Raw genomic sequence first — 21,838 nt, forward strand, 5'->3', positions numbered from 1 at the left:
ACATGCATATAGCTGTTGCTAGAGAATCTTTTTGACTGGAAAAACAATGCTTCAAAAATGTGCTTCAGTTATGTCTCAGCCATTCCAACCATTAGTAACCATATTGAAATATCATCTTCCATTAAAAACACTGATGTAATCTGTACTTGGTATATTGGCTAGCTACTGGAATAGAGCCTTCAAAGGTGCCATGAAAATGCTGAAAGCTTGGCCAGGTCTTTCTTGTTCTAGTGCAGAAAATCAAGAAAGGGTTTATCAATGACGACTCCTATGTTGTAACTATGGCTTTATGCTTTGATTTTAAAAGAAGATAATTTTTTTTTTTGGTTAAGAGATAAGAAATAAAATTCACAAAACATAACCTTTTACCTCTTTTGGTAATTGTACAAATCACTCCATTGTTACCCCACCAAGTGGGAAGAGAAAGAAAGAATCCAAGTCTCTTCAGAAAAATAAATATATAGCTATTTTACTCAGAGAAATGTGTAAATAGGACATTCACTACTTTAGCCAATTTGTTTGTTAGACTTTACACATTGGCAGTCTTATTTTATGATTAATTTTAATCCATCATAGTTTGAAGCTATTCACATTTCAAAACCTTCAAAATATTCCCTTTATAGTTTTTTTCCTTTCAGAAAGCCTTTTTGTTGAGTATTTCCTCTCAGAAAGAAAGTTAAACAAACAGATAAAGTAAGCAGAGAATGAAATAAAATATTTCATCTCAAGCTGGTCAGCATGCTTCTGAATTGTTTGTTTGTTTGTATCACTAAAAGAAATATTTGAATATTTTAAATGGTTTTCAAGTGACCTGAGAAGATCTTTTTCCAAGTTTTCCATTAAACCAAAAGTTCTTTGGTTTAAGGTTTTGGAATTTCTGTACATGTGCACACCATATGAAAATTATGCCTGTGCCACTGCAAAGAATAACATTATTTAAGAGGATTTGTATACATATTATTTAAATAACTGTGGAAACAGAATGTAAGATTTAAAGAATCCTCTCACAACAAAGGGCCACCGCACAAAAAGAAAGATGACGCTGAGATTTGAGATACTCATGGAGAAATTTCTTCAAAATCTGTATACATAATATCACATAGTAATTCATTTTTCAGCTCATTTCCTTTTGAGACTATTTCAAGCCTTCAATGCAAGGATGAAAGGAATGGTATTGTGGGACTCAACCTATAAGCTAATGAAACTATACAATTTAATACAAGGATGAAAGGAATGGTATTGTGGGACAACCTATAAGCTAATGAAACTATACAATTTAATAACAAGGAAGTAATATTTCCTCAGAACTATCTCTTTGCTTTCCTTTGCCAGCCAGCTTCAGCCTTTTTAAAGCTTTCCTATACTCTCTCAGTATTACTAGGAAGCAAAATGATTAATGTACTTCCTCTGTAAATAGGATATCGTCAGAAAATATTATATCATACCCAACCTCTTTAAGGCAGAGAGAACTAGATTTTAATTTTGCTTCCACAATATTTGTTACAAAACTACATTTTAGGAGAATGACTTCAATATTTTGAAATTACCTTTGAAAGTATTTTTCAACTCACTTTCAATTTTCAATTTAGTTTTTGTCCTGGGTTGCAGTGTATTCCATTACCATCCTCAGGAGCCGTTGCAACCAGGTGGGGCATTGTTTCCTTGCCTCCTCCCCCCAGACTATCTTTCTGTTAATGGCCCATCATTGTCCTGCTGCACGACTCAGAGATAACTCCCTCCGGACCATCTTCTGTTAATGAGCCTAATCAACACTTGGCCTCATGACTCATTACCCCATTATGAGATGCTCCACCCAGAGGGAAAAACCAAGCATCCCATCCTGGGTTTAATCTGGGGCTCTGAACACCAGAGACAACCCTTCCCAATGGATTACCAGAGGACAGGAGCTACACAGCCACCACTGGACTTTCTGAGGAAAAGCAGACCCTTTTTCTACAGGATCACCGCTTCAGAGGACTGCAGCCACCGTTCTACCAGACTGCTACCACCACCCTGCCTAACAGGGACTCAGGCTGTATTTTGACTCTGTCAGTTTGAACCAGTGTTTTCTTTTACATTTTTTTCCTTTTCTTTAATTTTCATTAAATTGTTATTCTGACTTGGTGCCTCCCACTGGTTTGTTTTCAAACTAGTACAGTTTTACACAGTATAATTTTTTTGACAAATAGTTGAATTTGTAATGTGAATGCAAATTAAAACATTAAATAAAATTAACTAAAAATCACAGCCTTTTTTTCTTATTTATTTAGCACTGGGTAAAAGGAGTATTTTACTAACTTCTGTAAGTGATAATATGATCATGATTCTGACGCCTTCCAGGAATCCTAACTTCCTTTATTCTGTTGCTCATAAACTTTGTTACCAGAAAATCATGTTGGAATTCTGAAACACCACTTTTAATAGAAGTCATGATTTGTCCAGTCCTGAAAGAAGGAATATTAATGCTCCATCATGCAAATACTGCATTTTATTTTGATACCAAAAAAAAAAATTCACAACACTTGCAGACTCCAAGTAACATTGTTTCATATACATGATTCTGGTACATTAAAACATCTACTATTCTACCATATTTGTATATCTTTTAACAATAAACTTATGCAAACCATTTAAAAATGTAAAATATTCAGTCTTTTCTTATAGCTTTAGCTTACTGTTTACATTGAAATGCATCTCCTTTTTTGTACCTCTCCTGGTTTTGGAAAACAGAACAAATCTGAATTATACAGAAACATATCATACTTTCATTTACTGTAAATCTGTATCAGAACAACCAGCATTGTTTACATAGGAATAAAGTGCAATACAGTAAAAGATTACAGAAATGAAATGTATACAAATAAACCTCAAATAAACTAAGTGCTATCTTAAAGTATAATGAACTATTGATTAATAATGCATTAGAAGTTAACACTGAAATCAAATTAGTCATCTCAGGAAGTTTGCTTGCAATTTTTTTCCTTGCCACTGATGTTGTGGTAATAGTTTTTAAAGCAAGTGTGTTTCTATGATGAGTTCATTTAGTATTCAGCATAATAGCACTGACAATAATGAGCTCAATTTGGCTTCCATTATATAAGCATTAGATAATGGATACCTATATTAAAGTGTTGCTGTTATGGTAGTGCTTTTTTTCTTCATTTGGTACACAGTGCTAAATCTTTAAAGGAAAGCTTTTATGCAAATTGTTGATGTTTTTATATTTGAATCATGACTAATTTTATGGACTCTGGAATTTGAATTATTGTCAAAGTTGCTTTTGATATGAGACTCTCAGTAATCTGACTTGCCAAGAGTTTTATTATCATTAGTTATAAGCCAGCTTTTTGCTTTCATCTTTTCTCCCTTTCTCAGCTTTTTATGTGCGACTTGTAGTATCATCCAACAAAAGTGTACAGACACACTTCTGGCAATGCTCTGCTAATTTTAACACTGTAAAAGTCTCACAGCCCAATACATTGGCTTGCTCTTCAGTGAATGACCTGTCTGGCTTGCTGGGTACTAGAATTTCCCCTGACAATTGCTGATGCAGTGCTTCTGTGTTTTTAGTGGGGAAGATATTTATATTAAAGAGTAAGAGATTTAAGTACAAGGAAAGCAAAAGCTGAAGCCTTATTTTATTTAAGGATCATCATACTCCATAATCATTCAGAGTAGATGCTGTGGAAGTTTATTCAGTCATTTAACTATGAAGTCATTTTAAGACATTTAAGACATTCAAAATGCAGAATATTATCAGATCATTTCTGTTTTCTACTGCATGCAAGTGTCATAGACAAAACAGTAGTTACAATTCTAGTTGACTCAGCTTGGTATGCATTGTGATTTATTTTTGCATCTACACTGCTTGGTAGGTAGTTGTCCCTATGGCAGGTAAAAACACTGACTGCTTTCTGACCTGTGTCTGTCTACTTGGCCATTGTCCTAAGGCAGTAGACATACGTTTTCCAATAGATCAAAACTCAGCAAGACCATGGTGTTGCTCTTTAGGATCTTCTAGAAAAGACCTCAAGTCTGATGTCCCTGGCTGTGTCAGCAATATGACACCATGGCAAAACACTATTGGTAGCTTCAAGCCAAATGTGCCCATCTAACCAACATTGCACCTGACCACACATGGTCTGAGCTGGTGACAAGAGACTGAGTAGATTTAGTCTGCCTTTGCTTCACTCAAGATAATGCTAAAACCATTTTTCCTGTGTGCAATTAGGACGTTGTACGAGTTTATGTTATTACGCCAGGTTTGGGCCTTAGGTTAGAGATCCCCTCTGAGATAGTCTCACCAAAATGGGAACCGAGGTATTGCCCCATAAACAGAGATGATAAACCACTGAAAAATGTGAGATAATGGACCTACATCAGTATCAAAGATTCCTGGTAAATCCATTGATCAGTACCTATTGATTTATAACTTATGAGTCTGAGGACAATACTCTTAACCAAAATGTAGCTGAGGAATAATTATGACAATTTGCTATGGTAGGTCAGATCAGGAATTATCATTATCCGTATTATCCATACAGGGGTAGCTGCTGATTTTGTTTGGATTTGTTTTAAAGGGCATAAATAATTCTACCCATAAAACAGAGAACTGGGAACAAAGGGATACACATTTCTGATGGATCCACAGACAGGGCTTGTAGTTAAAAGTGTACTGCTTATATTTCTACATTCTGCAGAATTACTGAATTTAATAAGTGAAGTTGAAACTGAAGTTCGTAATTAAAGATAATAACTCTGGAAAGAGCTACTTTTTTTTTTTTTTTTTAAGTAAGCCCTATATCATTTAAAAACAAGGGAGAACAGATATTTGAAGTACCTAGTCTAAGCATCTGCCCTGAAGCCAGCAAATATATATTCTCTGACAGATGCTTACCTAACACAATGTGAAGAGAGGACTTAGAAACTTTTGGGCTTATTTCTGTACATACTGTTTTTATATGTATTTTTTATATCTATGTGTGCGTGAGTGTGTTTCAATAATAATGACCCATGAATTTAAAAGAGGAATACAGTGCCATTTGGGAATTTGCTCTGAAAAGTCAAATTAACTTTTTTTATGAAGGTCTACGAAATGATGGTATTATCTGGTAGGGCATAAAAACACGATAAGGACAGTACTGAACCCAGCTAAAGGTCCACCAAGACTTTTGTTCTGTCCTTACTGAGGGTCAATTAAAAGTCTAGGAAGAGAAGTATGGGAAAGCATAACTGATGTTTCTGTTGAGTACTCTCTAAGTTTCCAATAGTTTTTGTCTCAGATCTTTCCTGGGTTGGCTGTAGTTTCTGTGTATTCATGACTCCCAATAGTCTACTCTTCAGTGAATGTGACCAGTTTCCCCTTAAGCTGACGCAGGCTTTTCACATACCTGTTATCTGAATGACAAGGGGATATAAAGCTGCAATATGCATTGTGTTAAAACTGTCTGCTTTTAAAAGACTTACTACCTGAAAGCAGACTGCAAGGTTCTCAAAATTTATAACTACTTCAATCAGTTGAGGGGTGATTCTGTAGTAAAATGAAAAATAAGCAGTTGTGCAAGGTTTTGACAGCTATTGTTCATTTAACATTTTCAGTTTTAAAAGTGTGCATTCTTCCAATATCTGTTCACACAAGATATGGATAAGGTTTCTTCATACTATGCTTGGTAAAAGTCAAGAAAATATGAGAAAAAAATATTTTTTTTCTTTTAAAAATCTAGTTTTGTCATACTTGTCACATAGGACTTCAATGTTTTGGAATTCTTATATAGGCAATGGGTGCTCCCTCTTGAATAGCCAGAAATCTAGGTAATAAGGGAAGAACTGGTCTTCTGAAAGGTTTTAAATTTCTTCAAGGTTACAAATATATTAATCTCCTCATGCCTTCAGTTTGTATAGCACAGGATCATGAAGGCTACCTAGAGCTGATTTAAAATTCCTTGCAATAAATATATGATTAAAGCACAATATGTGTGCTCTGAATTAATTTTTTGAGTACATCATCTAATCTTTAACAAGTGGATAAAAGAGGATAAATTATCTTTTTGTCTGGACATAGCCTCTTATTATTATAGAAACATTGTAGAGACATGCACCTCAATTGGTTGATATGTTGCTTGGTTTCTCTTGAAAGAGTAAAAGCTGTAGATCACTCCCCCCTTTGACCCAGGCAGTCTCTTTTAAGCGGATTTGAGTAATTTTGCAGCACTAATCCTGATCTTGGCTTCTTGGAATCTACCAGTATTACTACTACTATTTTCTAATAAGACTTTTCCCATGCTAGATCAAAAAGAGCTAGAAAATTAACAGGTTGGTCAATATTAGGCAATATTTCAAGAAGCTCTAGCAAAATCAAACAGAAAAATTCCCACTCCTGGTGATAGAAGATGATGAGAGCTAGATGGGAATGATTTCCTGGTGCTTCACATTAGGGTGTTGAGCTACTGTCCTAAGAAAAAGATGAACTCATGTTTTCTGTGCTTCCTTCTCCTGAAGTATCCAAACCTGTTGTAAAAGGGAACTTTGACTGATAAAACTTAAAGTAAGAAAAAGAGCTTAAATGTAACAGAACAGAACAGACCTCAAAAGAGTCAGATGAAGGATGCTGGTGGATATCTTTTGAATGGGCAAATAAAAATACCTATCTCTAACTTACCTTTCAGGATTATTGTTCTGTTTCATTCAGTTTTTGATCTCATTTTGCTTCGATGTGTATTTTGAAATGTAATAGATTGATCAGATTGCTTTCTCCTTAGCTGAACATCAAAACAATTTCCAGCTCTCAAGAGATTTCATATGATAACCTTTTTAATTTTCCAGCAACATACATAAAAACTGAATTGATGAAAGTGCATTTCAGCATGAATGGTATTCTAGGTTCGTTCTTTAATTGCTTTTTAATAGAGAAATTCACCAATTTGATCTGAAAGCACCATGCTATAATGGCTTCATCTTCTCATGCGGGTTATACCATCTTTTAATTTAATCTTCCTGTCTTGGGAGAAAAGTCAGGATTCAACTGAGGAAAGAAGAGAACAGCTCATCAGTGTAAGAGTGGTCCCTAATAACAGATAACAGGCTCTGAAGTTTTAAACTAAGGGAAACTCAGAGAATAGAGGGCGCCTAGATCATGTATCATGAGATAAATAGTTCTTCTGAGTTCTGCACAGGGAGAATTTTTAGGGATTTATATTAATTTCAGGACAAGACAGTAACTAACGCTTGGAAAAGAAAGTTGAAATATCTTCTCTCCCTCTCTTGCAATTTTGGAAAACACTGATTAAACTAGAAACTTCTGAAAATCATGGGGTCTTTTTGGTTCTTTTTTTTTTGGTCTGGGATGACAGCACAGATAAATAAGAAAGAAAAGTACCTGTCCCTCACTGACACTTGTCTGCTTAGCTGCAGCAGATCACTGTACGAGGACGTTGTGCTGAGCTGCTCTCAGTAAGCAGCTACGTGCATAACTGAGAAGAACTGTGACTCCTCATGTGTGATTTCCCTAACTGATGATCTCCATGGGTCATTGAAGCCTTAAACCCTCATCTGGGCACATCTTAAAGCCTAAATAGCACCTGATTATCCAGCCGGTCTGAAGGAGAACAGGATTGTTTTCACAACCTTTCTAGATGAAAGTCAAAGGAAACAGAAACTTTTAAATCTTTTTGGCTCCTCATAAAATCCTTGTTGAGTTCAGTGGGCTTTGAATAAGGGACACAGTTAACATATATTGACAGGACTTTGTTTCCCTGAAATACCTTGGAGACTGCTTAATCCATAAGAATGTTAAAATTGACTTCTCTTCTTCACTAAATAATATTGGAATGTTTCCCTGATTTAGTGTTAATACTAAATCCCAAAGTATCATGGGTTGTTTTTATTTTGAACTGCAGAAGAACACTTTGAAATTATATAGAAACACAGACTCAGCTCCAGAAATCATCAAATCAGCTTCCTTCTTGGCTGTTGGTTTGACCATTTCTAGGGGCTTCTAAGGTGTTTACACCTCACAGTATGTTTTAAAATATTCTGACATTTTATGTTAATGAGGTTCTTAAATTTTGCCTTAGAACAACATCAAAATCTCTGAGATCAAATAAAATTAAATTACTTGGGGTGCTCTTTTTTTTTTTTTAAGTAACTTGCCCTCCAATATTAAGGAAAAAAAAAATCTCAGGTATTTTATCTGCATTTTTGATTAAAGACCTAATGCTAAATCAATAGAATTAAGACTAACGATTAATCAAGAATCAATAATTAAATACTTCTGTCCTAGTATATATTGCTGGATCACAGAATATGCTGAGTTGGAAAGGACCTGCAAGGATTATTGAGTGCAACTCCTGGCCCTGCACAGGACAACCCAAGAGTCACACCATGTGCCCCAAGAATGTTTTCCAAATGCTTCTTGAACTTGCTGTGACCACTTCCCGGAGGCCCCTGCTCCAGTGATGAACCTTTTCCTAATATCCAACTTAAACCCCCCCTGAAACAGCTTCAGGCCATTCCCTTGGGTCCTGTCACTGCTCACCACAGAGAAGAGATCAGTGTCTGTCTCTAGAGGATGATCCAGTTTTTGTATATATCATATTTTGTATATCATTATTACATGTCCAACATGCAAGAGCATGTCTAGTACATGATGAGGTATTTCAGTATTTTGCCATACTTGCCTATCATATTACAGAGCAATAATCAGGGCTGCAATTTTCCAGTGCCTCTAAGAGAAGTCATGTCATTGACCTCAACCCAAAGTCTCTGTTACACCAGGGAGAGTGTCACATATGTTTGACTTATGAGACTTTATGTGTACTTACTTTTTTATTTCTTTGTTGTTTCATGGGTTTACGCGGTGGGGGAGTGGGGGGTGTGTATTTGTGTTTTGGTTTGGTTTTTTTAGAAGGGTCCATTTCAAGAAATACTTTCTGCTTTTGAAGTCTTAATGAGAAGGAGTTTTAGAGAGATAACTAGGGTTTGCGTAGTGGTGACATTAGTCTTGCATCTTGTAGTTAATTTATGGACAGGGAGTACTAGCTTGAAGGCTCCAGAAACAGACCAATATTATGCCAAAAATGAAACCTCCAATAATGAACACCAAACTGAAAATCCAGTTCCAGAGAGGGAGACCAGGACCAAAGTGTACTTGGCTGATTTAGGAACTTAAAAGCACATTGATGCAGGATATATTTCTAAAATAGAAACTTGGTTTGTTACAGAAGGGTTAATAATTTTCAGTACTTTTTTGTTAGTTACAGTAGATGATAACTTTCCACACATGCAGTTATGGCAGCAGCTTTGAAGTCACAGCAGAGCATCAGGATTTCCTAGGATAAAACAGCATAGTGAATCATGCAGTGGTGGTGGGAGTTCAAGTTATCCCAGTGGTGGCTCAAGTAATACTGACAGGAGTGACAGCTGTACTGAGAAGCTCTTCAGAATCATTCCATCCCCACCCTCCACTAAAAAATTATGTCAGTATGTTCGAGCCAAGCTACTTACAACTGCTTGCTTTTAAACTGTGGTTTGCACGGTGCCTGAAACAGACCACCCCGTGTCCCCTCACATCTGTCAGTGCTAGTTGCAAAGCAGTATTTTTTGTGTATATGGAGTTTAGTGTTCAGTATACGTTAAGGTAGTCTGTAAGTCTCTTGGCAATTGGAATTTTTCTGACCCGCTAAATCATGACTCTTCTTCAGGTAAGCACTTATTTGGAGAGAAAGTTTCTTAAACATGATGTAGTTCTCATCATTAACTTCAAAGCACACTGAACAAACTGTTTCCCTGCTGCTTGATGTAATGCAGAACTAAAACTAGACTGTAAACAAACCCACTGACAGACTGTGTCAGTTCAGCTCAGCCTTTACTAGGTATGTGGGTATGAGTCAGTGGAAGGAAACATCCTACCATTCCCACCTTCCCTCTTTCTAGGCAGGGTGAAAATTCCGGATCTAATCCGTTGCTTCACAGTAACATTTTAATGTATTGGGCTTTGTTTTCCCTGTTGCCCTTTTTTCTTTATCGTCTTTTACAGTCTGAAGCATGTAGAATAACATTTCTCTAAAAACACACAGATTTTGTGGTTAACATTTCAGTAGATCAAAGTTGCACTTTAAATATGGTACAGGCATGCCTTTCAGGTGATTCTCTCTTTAGATCAGTAAGTGCTATGGAACTAAGTTCTTTATATATTGAGAAAATTCAGAGCTGGGTACTATGGACAGTATATCAAATTCAGATATCTAACAGAAGATATCAAACACAATCCCATTTCCTAGTGTGAATCAAAATAATTTCCAATTATACCAGCAGAATTTACAAGTTTTTTTAAACACCTAGCTGATATGCAGCAAGAACAAAGTTTATGTCCTGGCAAGACAGAAAGACGATGATAAACCAGTCTTATCATTCCAATTAACAATCAGTTCTAGCATTCTCTGCCACTATGCACTACTTCACATGACAAGATTAAGAGTACTGGGCAACATATATTCATGATTTCCTCACTACTGAAGACAGTCTGGCAGTTCTAGCTACATGTTTTGTTTTGGCACAAGCCAGCTTTGTGTTTCTCTTTTACTATACTTTCCTCCCCTCTTTTTTGTTTTTACAAAATCTGTTAGCCCTTTTTTCAAGTCATTTGGTGTATGATAGCTTTAGTGAGCTATCTAAAGCTGCTTCTTATCTGCTATAGCAGATGCCTAGAGCTATAGTGTGAAATCAAAGGAAATAAACTCTGTTGACATGATTTGTAGATTATACCCTGTACATCATAATAAGTTTGAAAGGTTGTCTTTGTAAAGCTCCAAAAGAAATTTCTTTAATTCAGGAGTTATCTAAAAATCCTCATATTAGAAAAAAAACCCAACCCAGAAGTAGCTGAAATTAGGTGCAAATGAGTGTGATATTCAAGGTAGATTCTCAGATGGTGTAATGTCATAACTTCCTAGTGTAACTATGGCATCTTATCTTAGATAAGAATCTGTTCCCTAATGATTATACCAAGGTACATAATATTAAAACCAAAAGAATGTATTCACTTCTGTTACTGAAAGTAGTCATACTTCATTACTTGTATATGAGCTTGATGTTGTCAGCTTTGTCATTTTAATTGAAAATAAGTTCGATCCATATTTTTTTAAAAAAAGGATTATGATTGATTTCTTCATTTTAGGTATTTGAATTTGATGTATTGTCTACTTTACCATGCACTGAATCCCTTTGCTACTTAAAAATCTCAGATTTACTGTGCTTACTGACTGTTCTAAAGAGGGAAGTTAATGAAACAAACACACTAATCTTAATTAGGAAATAAGCTGGTGTGATCAGTGACATACTAACTAGAAAAATTTTGATTACCTTAGAGGAGGAAATAAAAAGCTAATAATTTTTTTTAATTTCATTTTTTCCAGAAATAAGGAAATGTAGGAAAAGAGAATTTTTGAGGAGGAAGTCTCACAGCCTGACCTGCAATAAGAGCTTGTGAACTGCTAAAAGAAGAACTCAGATAAATCAGATTATGAATTTCTGAATCAAATCTAGTTAGATGACAGTACCTTTCATAAAACCATAAAATTCTATCTCATTTGACCTAGAAATAGGATGGTGCAAAGAAAAGAAGTCCTTGAGTAGGCAGTTTCAGAATCAACTGTACTTCTATGAGAATAACTCAAACTGCAATAAAAAATATCATTTTATGAATCAGAAAATTAAGTAGAAGGTCTCATATTTTCACAAACCTGTTTCCATTTTAAAGGGAAATAAAACATAATTTCTGTTTATCCCTAATAGATTTTCACTGCAAATGGTATCAAATACTTATTTTCTTGCCCTAGTCTTATTGTTCTTTTTTGTGCTTCTTATTTCCTGGATTTTGGCATATCCAGATCAAGACACAGGTCACTTCTAAACCTGTAAACATGCTGAATTGTTTATGACTTCATGAGAAGCTTTGCCTAGAGATACAGTAAGAATCTAGGGTGCCTGTGTCACACAAGGGCCTTCCTACAAAAATAATTATCCTTCCTTTCTGGTGAGGTGGTAGCACAGATAGCTCAGAGCTTCTAAGTACTGTAAGCAAAATTGAATTTTATCACCCCGAGGATAATGACAAAATTAATTCAGTCTTGTAGAAGAGCCAGGAGTATTCCTTCAGGTACCATTTCCCTTCCTGGCTCAAAACACTGAAACTGAACACATTCCTAGTTCTGATAATGGATAGTTACAGCCTGGTTTCCTGTGCACCCTTACTAGTCCACTGTCTCTGACTCCCATCAATGCTGTATATGTGACTTTCAGAAAAAAAACCCTAGCATTATTGGAAAAAAAAGGACGGTGATGAAAAACAATCCTTGTCCCTTCCCTTCCCACATACAGTCACGTAGTGTTACAACCACCTTTTTTAGGGAGGACTGCAGCCACCCTTCATCCCTACAGCCATCTGGGCTAAAATGCTGGCTTTGGGCTCCACGACAAAGAGGCAACAACACAGGCTGTGGAGCACAAGTCACACGTTTCTGAAGGCAGGTATTTCACTTTTATTTGATTAATAACTTCCTATCTAGAATAACCTTCACTGAGTTATGGCACTTGACTACAGCAAGTATAGATACAAAAATTTTTGAATTCCCTTCATTTTTCATGAGGTAAACTGTATGAATACAGTTATAAAGCTGTGAAATCACTCAGCCACAAAAAACATTTCTGTAAGAAAATTGCACACAAATGCAGGGGGTTTTTTTTCCCCCCTAGAAGTTCACAAACACGATATAAATAATTTGTTCTTATAATTAATTAAAAAATAGTGAATATTCACTGAGAAGCCAGGACACATCATGATAGTTGATGTGGCAGTTGTGTTGTTGAGACTCTTAATTATCCTCCAAGGGGAGGAAAATGGGTAGAGATTAAAAGCTATTTTATTCTGTCAATTCATTTTGTGCTGTAAATTTCTACCACATCTTTTGCCAGAAATTGACTTTTTCATAGGAAAATAGGCCTCTTTTGATCATTGTTTCAAACAACTTGATGTACCTTACTTCACTAAATTAATGTTCAGGAAAAGTAGGAATCACTTTTAAACTGACTTCAATAGCTTTTCCATGTAGCACAAGAAAAAAATGTAGGTGTCAGTATCAGTGCTGAGGAAAACCAACCACATTAATGTGAGGTAAAAGTGATACAGCTACTATTTACTAAACACCTAAAAGACACTTAAAGCCTAGTTTGGAATGCTACTTTTTCTAAGGAACTAGTAGTAGTGTTCACTGCACTAAATTACTAATTCTTAGTTTGATGAATTATCTCATTAGGAATGACCATTCTGTTTTGTAATTCCCTGCCTCCTTATTTTACTGCTTCTCTAGATAAGTCACCTTGGCTAATGTTGTCCAAAGGCTCCTTACCTCCTTAACTGAGTTTTGGTATTCAGTAACATTTAAATGATTGAAAACTCAGACAGGGTATGATTTTTAGCACGGTGCATAGCAATGCAGTGCAAATTGAAGTTGATCAGGTGATAGCACCTGCATAATACCTTCCAGAACATAGGAGAAAGTATCTAGACTTTGTCTTTATCCTGCTGTTTCCAAACACCTATCACCTGACCAAAGACATGTCTGATACATTCGAACCACTTGTTTTCAACTGTGAGGGAGAGAAGCAATCTTATGAGAGTGGGGTGACAGTAAGTTATAAGTCTGTGACTTCAAAAGTCATATTATAAATGGAGGCTTTGCTCTGGAGTTTTGACATAAATCTGTTTCTTGTTAACTTCAGGTATTTTGCATGCCAACAGCATTCTGTGATATACTTTACCATTTGGGGAAAATTTTATATCTGATTGTTAAGAGGTCTAATTGTTTTAAAATAGCCTATTCTATCTATGATTTACTCTGGACTGAAGGTACTTGGCCTACCCATCTTCTCTTTGAGTCCACCTTCTTTTAGGCAAATTTTTCACTCTTGGTGTGAGCTTTCATTTTATAGTGCCTATAAATTTATTCCAATTTAAATACTTCTGAGGTATCTACACAAAATTAAGAAAATGTTTTTATAATATTCAAGAATTTTTATTTCCTATTTTAAAACTTTTCAGTGTTTGGGAGAAAAAAATATCCATGTCTGGACTTTTGAGTTCAGTATGTCTTTCATCCCAAAACTCAGACTGTCAGTAAGAAAAACACCAGCTGATGTTTGAGGAGAAACACAAGAACTTTGACTACAGGATCAAATAAAAAATCAAATAGAATTATGTTCTCATGCAACAGAGTTTAGTCATGTTTTTTCACATGTCCACAAAACACTGTGGGATAAAGACAGAGTAAAGCCATGAGATTGTACTTCCTTCAAATATGGTCGGGAATAATGTGACATTTTAGCTAACCAGTCTTGCAAGAGATTGTCTTCAGGGTGGTAACAAACATAGTAATGTACTCTACTGTCAGTCAGGCTTCTAACATCTTTTGACTTCTTTATGACATATGACAGGACACTAAGCACTATTTGTGTGACTGCTGAGCAGCTTAAATTAATATTAGTATGAAAAGATACAGGGACAATCCACATGAATACAAGCTCTCCTTTTTCTTAGCTCAGATACTTAGCTACAAACTATGTTAGCTTCACTCCTCCACAAGCCTCATCTGGGAAACAATGTAACAGGAGATGCTTTCCTATACTTAGATGCTAGGTTTAGATTTTGTACTTTAATTTATTTAATATGAACTAAATTGCGCTTGGTGAAAAATGAATTGAACTTAGGAGGAAGAAAATGGGTTTACTATTCAAATTGGTTGTATTCTTTTCAAACTAATCTAATTTTGCTGGCATTCTCCACTTTGTCAGAACAGCAAGGTTTGTGAAGTTATGTCTGTTTTAGAGAAACATCTCTAAGCTTTGTCAGGGACTCAGTCACTAAAACACAAATCTAAAAAAAACCAAGAAAAAAAGTTGATGTGTTCCAGCTGAAATGGCATCTTTTCATTCTGAAAGCATATTTTAAAAATTGTCATTCTTTCCAACGTGGAGTAAAAACTTTTAGAAGCTTCACTGTTTCATTTTAGAGCAGGATTTGAGTCACTTTGGTCAATCTCTAAACTACTGTTTAGGCTTGCAAAGCTCCCACATAGTTTGAGATGTGCAAATTTCTTCTGGGTCTCCAATCATGTGCCTGTGGCCAATGAAAAATTGACAGTGGAATTTCACAGGATATTGTGAAAGAAATCACCCAGAAGCTAAGCACAGAAAGTGAAGATGAAAGCTTGAATATATCATTCTACTGTAGGTCTTGCAGTCTCAAATGCATTTGCTTAACAGTTCTGCCGGAATGTCAAGTTTGAAGAAAAGCAGTAAAGTTCTTAGCAATTGTGAAACTGAAAAATCAGTGAAGTGTGAACTTATTTCATTCCCTTTTGAGATTAATTTCATAAGCCTATCTTTTGGTGTGCTAAGCCACAACAGCCTGTGGGTCTCATTAGTTTTGGGATTATTTTGTCAAAAGTATTGCACAACTACAAAGAGACACAAGGTGTGGGTAGCTGGACAATATATTGAAAATTTGGACTCACAATTCCCAGGACTTTTTAAAAAATATTAGGCCTAGGAGATAATGAAAACAATAGAGAGGAATAATATCTGTGAGTGCTTAAGTAAAAGATACAGTTAAGCTCTCAGCTGCCTCTCTGATCTCACAAGCAAAAGGCAGGAGGCCCAGCTCTTAATAAAGTGGAAGGTATGATTACTTTGTAATAAGCCATATTTGACACCCTCTTCTCCAATTTTCCTTGCTTTTCTCTTTTTTTTTTTATTTTGAAGCCAGTGTAGGAGTTATACTGCTTAAATTGTGTACCGTGTGCCTGCCATTGCCTGAAAATTTATGTAGCTGTTGCTATGGCTGCAGCTTCATCCACTACATATTCTCAGTTCTCTACAGCTAAAATGCCCCGTGGAGTACAAATTTCCACTGCAGTGGTGCAAAAGAAAGAGCATACAGTATTCTGCCCTTTGATCCAACTTACATTTCCATGTGCAGAATGTCACATGTATCTGGAAAAACTGAGCACTGTCAGTCACCAAAAAGCCATTTCCTTTTCTGCTAATGCTAGAGTAATTTGCTATGGTCTCTTTTTTCTTTGGTAATTGCAGAGGGCAATATGCTCACATGGGTTTATAGAGCCAAACCTGTTTCAGCAATCTTGGTATGGGTTTGTTTCCTTTTCATTTGGTTTATAGAACCCTCTGTTTTTCACAATTTAAGCACAATTGTTGAAACTTTTCTTTCCGTACTGCTAAGAGGTAAGTGCCAGGATTTAGCATGTATGACATTGTCTGAGGCATTTGTTCAGCTGTCTGTTGAATCCCCTGAAACTAATGCTCAGTCTCTATTAAAGTCTCAGTCCCTGGAAAGCAGAGCCCATTTTCTCCTATAATTAATCTTGCAGGTACTGCCTTGACATTATTGGTTCACCAGCAGAGCAGAACTGCCCCAGCCATCAATAATAATTCAGCACATTAGGACAAGGCCTACGTACACAGCCCACAGATGTAGCCGTGTTGTGTGCAGGCTCCAGCACACTTTGCTGATGGCAAAAAGAAGGAAAAAATCTCTGCAGTCAAAAGTGTTTTGGTCGCTGGATAATTTTGCAGTACAAAGGTCGTGGTGTTACTCATGCTTTGGCTTTATGTTTTTTCTTCAAATGTTGGCACTGTTTGGCACAATGCTTGTGATTGTCTGTTTACTGAATCTTTATACTAAAGCTGTTACAAATTGGCTTTCACAGATGGTGGGAGCTTCTCAGATCAAGAGAGGCAGGGAATTTATTACTCAATATTTCTGTATTACTGACTGGGACGTGAGAAGCATAAGCAATCTGTTCCACTGCAGGGTATGAGCTCTCCCTCCTCCTTCCCCCACCCCAAAAATTATGGCTAGCTGGAGAAGGGGGTTTTTTTTCTCATTTTGTGTAGATAGCAGCTGTGCAATTTCAAGCAGAATGTTTGCTTTGATCTTCCTTTCTTTAATTGAAATCCACAATTATGAGATTTGTTTCTTTTATGTTTGCTAGTTTATTGGTTTAATCTACAAAATGTGCTGTCTTGCTGTCTTACACAGTTAAAGGCAACAACACAGTTGGGATTTAAATGGCAAACTTGGAGGGGGGTTGCAGTCTCTCAGGTATTGGGGGGATAAAACTTCTTTCATCTGATTTCAGATCATTATACATACAGGGTAGCAATAAGAACCCAAACAATATGTCAGCTAATTGTAAAGAATATCCCTAGGTAGCCACTTTATGCAAACTAACCACATGAAAGGAAATTTTAATATGGAGGCAAAAAATCCTGCTCTGATAGCTTATTTGGGGATTTCCTCTATTTGGAAGCCTTTGTTTTCATTATAGAATGCTTTCCTGGCCTCTCCAGTACCAACTCCTACCTACCTGAGTTTAGCAAAATATTTTGGAACAATCAGGGTATTTACAGTTTGAGGAAGGCATTGCCAAACTATCGGATTCAGAAGATATGGCAGAGTAAGCACCTACAAACCAAACAAACTGAGAGAACAGCTGGAAACAAATTCACAAAGATTTTACTCTGTTAAGTATAATTGGGGTGAAAGAACATGAATATTTGGTCCACCTATGGATTTTTAAATTCTTTTTTAGGTTGAAAATGTCAGAAAACTCTTATAAAAAAACTCCAGGAAGATAAAAAATCTTTTCCTTTAGTGTCTTTGCCAAGAACTATTTCCTGACAATAATTATGGCCATAAAAAGAAATAGTAAATAAATTTTGAAAAATACTTTGTGTGTTTTTGTAATAACTTCCTTCTCTTGTGAGATAGATACCTCAGAATGAGATTGTTCTAGTTCTGTGATTACCATATAACATGGACTGCATATCAGATTATCCATCAGTATTCTACACTGTTTCTCCAATTAAGAAAGAAAAAAAAAGGACTTCTGTGAAATCAAGTTCAATTGCATGTCTTTTGCTAGATTGCTAAAAACTGTTGAGAATTTGTTCTCAAACATATGAAGAAAACAAAATAAAGACATTAATGAAACTGTATTACAAGTAATGGATCCATTCTGGAGCATTCCTAGTTTATATCAGCTAATAATAATCATAATTATGATAATCTCAAATGGGAAATCTTATATAATTAATGTTGAGCAGAGCTACATCAAGCATGGACCTGACTGATATCCTGTCCTATGGCTTAGTATGGTCCTCATTGGATTCAATAAAAAAGGACTCATAGAAAATTTAGATCAATTTACAATAAAATGCAAAGACAGAAACCTGTGAAGTCAGGAGGCTAAGTCATAAGAACTCAGCCCCTCTACTGGCTTGCAGTTCTAATATGTGGGATTGCCAAGATAGGTTCTCTTTCAGATATGAAAAGTCCACAATGCTTTACAAGAATCACTAATAATCAGGAAGACCTGCCTCCTCTTGCTAAGATAAATAAATAAATAAATAATGCCATGTGGGTTCGTTTGCAGTGGTGATGATGGTTTGGAGGGTGAGTGCAATGTGCTCGTTAATGTAGCCCTGTGGCCTCACGCCGCAGCATTACCACTGCTCAGAGCAGCCTACAGGCTTTGCATTGAGTTTGCAAGGCCTCTGCTCTGATGTGTACTATCTCTGAACTTGTGTTCACCTGCCTGTTGCTTTCAGTGGGATTTCAATGGGTCTGCTTTATCTGTAAAGAATTTTTATTCTGTTCTTTTCCTTATCTTGTCATGGTACAACCACAGTTTCATAACAGAGAGTAGTAACAAGTAGCTCGAGAAATAAAAAGCTTGTTAGTTTAATGGCTGTGGAACTGTTGTAGTTCTGTGCACAGAGAGCAAACTCTAACATTTGTGACACTGAGAAGAATAAGATGATAGGACTCCTAAGGACTAAAGAAGGATCAGGAATGACACAATGCCTGCCCTCTCAGGTCTGACCGCAAAGAATTTTTGTCACAGGTTTCTGCCTCTGATGTCTTGCAGAGCTCTGTGTTACAGACATTTTCTGCCACACTGGGCACATGATGGACACAAAAAGTGTGGAGGAAAAAATACCATTTCTATATCCCTCTTATATTTTACCATAAGTCTGTCATATTCTTGTCATCATTAGAATCGTTTTCTTTAGAAGCATAGTTATGTCATCTTGAGACCTCTCTGTAGAAATCATATTTATCCACTGTAAATTCATGAATGAGTATAAGAAATAAAATACATTTTTTACTATAAAATACTGAGTGTCATTTCAATGTTTGTAATAAAAAGTAAAAAACTTCTCAATATTAAACTTCAGCTATCACAGTAACTCAACCTGATTTGAGGGTATCAAATGAGAAGTCCAACCTCAGTGTCAGAAAAGAAACTAACATTAGATCACTTAATTGCTTGATAGGAATCACAGAACTTGGCATACAAATCTGTAGAGCTAAGCAATAGCAATTCAGATTTGCTGGGTTAAGGATTTGGTCTAGCTACTACAAAATGAAAGTCAAGTAAACAGCCAGACAGACATCCAAAGATTGTTAGAATTCAGTGTTAGACATAATATATATGTATTAAATTTATGCAGTTATTCATAGAATCATAGAATAATTTAATTTTGAATAGACTCTCAGATCACCTAGTCCAGCTATTAACCCAGGACCGCCATGTCCCCCACTAAACAAAGTTCCTAACTGCTCCACCTACAGGTCTTTTAAACACCTCCAGGGGTAATGATTCAACCACTTCTCTGGGCAGTCTGTTCCCATGCTTGGCAGTTCTTTTGATGAAGGTTTTTTTTGTAATATCTAATCTAAGCTGCCCCTGTCACATCTTGAGACCATTTCTTCCTTCCTATCACTTGCAGCTTGGGAGAAGAGTCTGATCCCTACCTCACTACTGGCTTTGAAAAGAAACAAGAAACTCTAATGAAGGCTTAGAAGTGAGGATTTAACTTCTTAATTTGAGGTGAGTTCAACTTCATTTGGAGATTGTTGGTGTCACTTTGTCATTTCACAGTATTATCAGCCTAACCCTTGCACAGTGGCATTGTATCACCATCACAAATTTCAACAGCTGTAAATCTCGTTAGACTAGGTTAAAAGTACAGAGAACAAACTTCCCTAAAATTTGTGATAGAAAAAACTAAAATAGGAACACTTACTCCAGCACTTTTTCTGCTCTACTATTTAGATGATGGAGTTCATAATCTACTGACATAATTCACTATGTAAATAATAATGCTAAACTTATAGAATTGAAGAAAAGGGTGTAAAAAAAAGACTCCTGGAAAAAATGTAATTGTGTTATTCTACGAAGTTTTGTGTGTGACCATGGAGAAATTTAACACATAGAGCAATACAAAAGATACCTGGATCTAGAGGACATTAAATAACTATCTGTGAACCATACAGTGAGGATATAATCACAAATACTCAGAGCAGACTTCCATGAATATTGTAGGGGAAAATAATTTACACCTACGGTTAACCAAATTGAAATAAAAAAATTTTGTCTCCATTTCTTTGTCTTCCCTTTTTTAGAATTTTCTTGTTCTGTTCTCCACAGTACAATGGGATACAGTGAAGAAATGTCTGTGGAATAAAAATGTACACTTTACCTTCTGCAAAGAAAATACTCAAACAGGTCAGTCTTGGAAGAATCCGAAATGTAGAGTCTCAGAAGGTTTTATTCCTCCAATAACTTCCTTCAAGTAAATGGCCTCAGGCTCAGCCTGCCAAAATTGCAGTTTGGATATGTTGGTGGTGCAAAAAGAATTGCAACTGAAATCTCTTCATGTTTTACCACTAACTTAAACTCAGTTTCTATAGCTATAAATGTAGACAGGCCTCATATACTGAGTATCAAAAAAATCGGATATTTAAAAAAAATCATTTCTACAGCCAGCCAGCAGTAGTTAGGATCTCAGGCATGCTTGTAAGGTTTCTCCTGAAGCTTATGAGTCTGTATTTTTACTGAACTAACTTATCTTTATTAAATGATATCTTGGCTACTTAAATGAATCTTCCTGCAATGATACTATATCTCTGCATTTACAGTGTAATATTTCACATGCAGGTTCATTGTCAAGAAGATATTGCAAATTAACCTATTATGGAAAGAATATTAAGTGGAAATAAAGAGTATTTAAGAAGGGAAGTATTTGGTAATATACATTGGATACATCTATGTGGTGAAACAGAAACCAAACCAAGTTTGCAAGTGTAAGTGAACTATTAGAAATCATCGACTCTCTCCGTTATTGAAAAGAGAAGGTAAAAAGCAAAACAAGGATGTGAATAAACTTGAGTACAAAAAAAGTAGGCAAACTTTAGCTTTTAAAATTTTCCTTGTCCTCTACAGAAAAAGAGGCAGTGGAATTGATCAGTAAGCATAAATACAACTTTTAAAGCTATCATTCAAGTGTGTAAAAAAAAAAATTGGCACTCTAGAGGGAAAATTGTAAGAAGAAGCAAAGTACTTCAGTGATTTTTTTACTACTATTATATCAATGAAAGTGTTACAAGTTTTATTTTTACCCCCAGTTTTAGGTTTGAAATTTAGTTTTTCTATGTATAATATTTTCACACATCCTTCCCTCTCCTTCTTTCTTTCTCTTCCTTCCTTTTTTCTGAATTACAGTGGTTCAGGTTAGCTGTCTCTTCAGTACACTAAACTGCAGTAAAAAGTACTCTTTTTGAGTATGTTTACATTTATTAGGCTCCTACAGTTATGTCATCCTGAAAATGATGCTCAAAATGTTGCATTCTAAATCAGTGAGAAAATGAATAGCTGATACTAAGAAGCACTCACTATATCATCACCCTCTGGGGCAGCAT

General features: G+C 35.8%; 1 long non-coding RNA gene across 1 annotated transcript in view; it reads left to right on the forward strand.

Moving 5' to 3' along the window:
• LOC108448593 overlaps positions 1-20,639 on the forward strand; it is a 140,007-nt gene extending 119,368 nt beyond the window's left edge. The window contains exons 2-3 of the long non-coding RNA XR_001864548.1: positions 19,867-19,967; positions 20,543-20,639. This is a non-coding gene — a long non-coding RNA (uncharacterized LOC108448593). The remainder of the gene's footprint in view (positions 1-19,866; positions 19,968-20,542) is intronic.
• The last annotated feature ends 1,199 nt before the right edge of the window (positions 20,640-21,838 follow it).

This window comes from Corvus brachyrhynchos, unplaced genomic scaffold (genome assembly GCF_000691975.1).
Source record: "Corvus brachyrhynchos isolate BGI_N302 unplaced genomic scaffold, ASM69197v1 scaffold115, whole genome shotgun sequence".
Taxonomy (NCBI): domain Eukaryota; kingdom Metazoa; phylum Chordata; class Aves; order Passeriformes; family Corvidae; genus Corvus; species Corvus brachyrhynchos.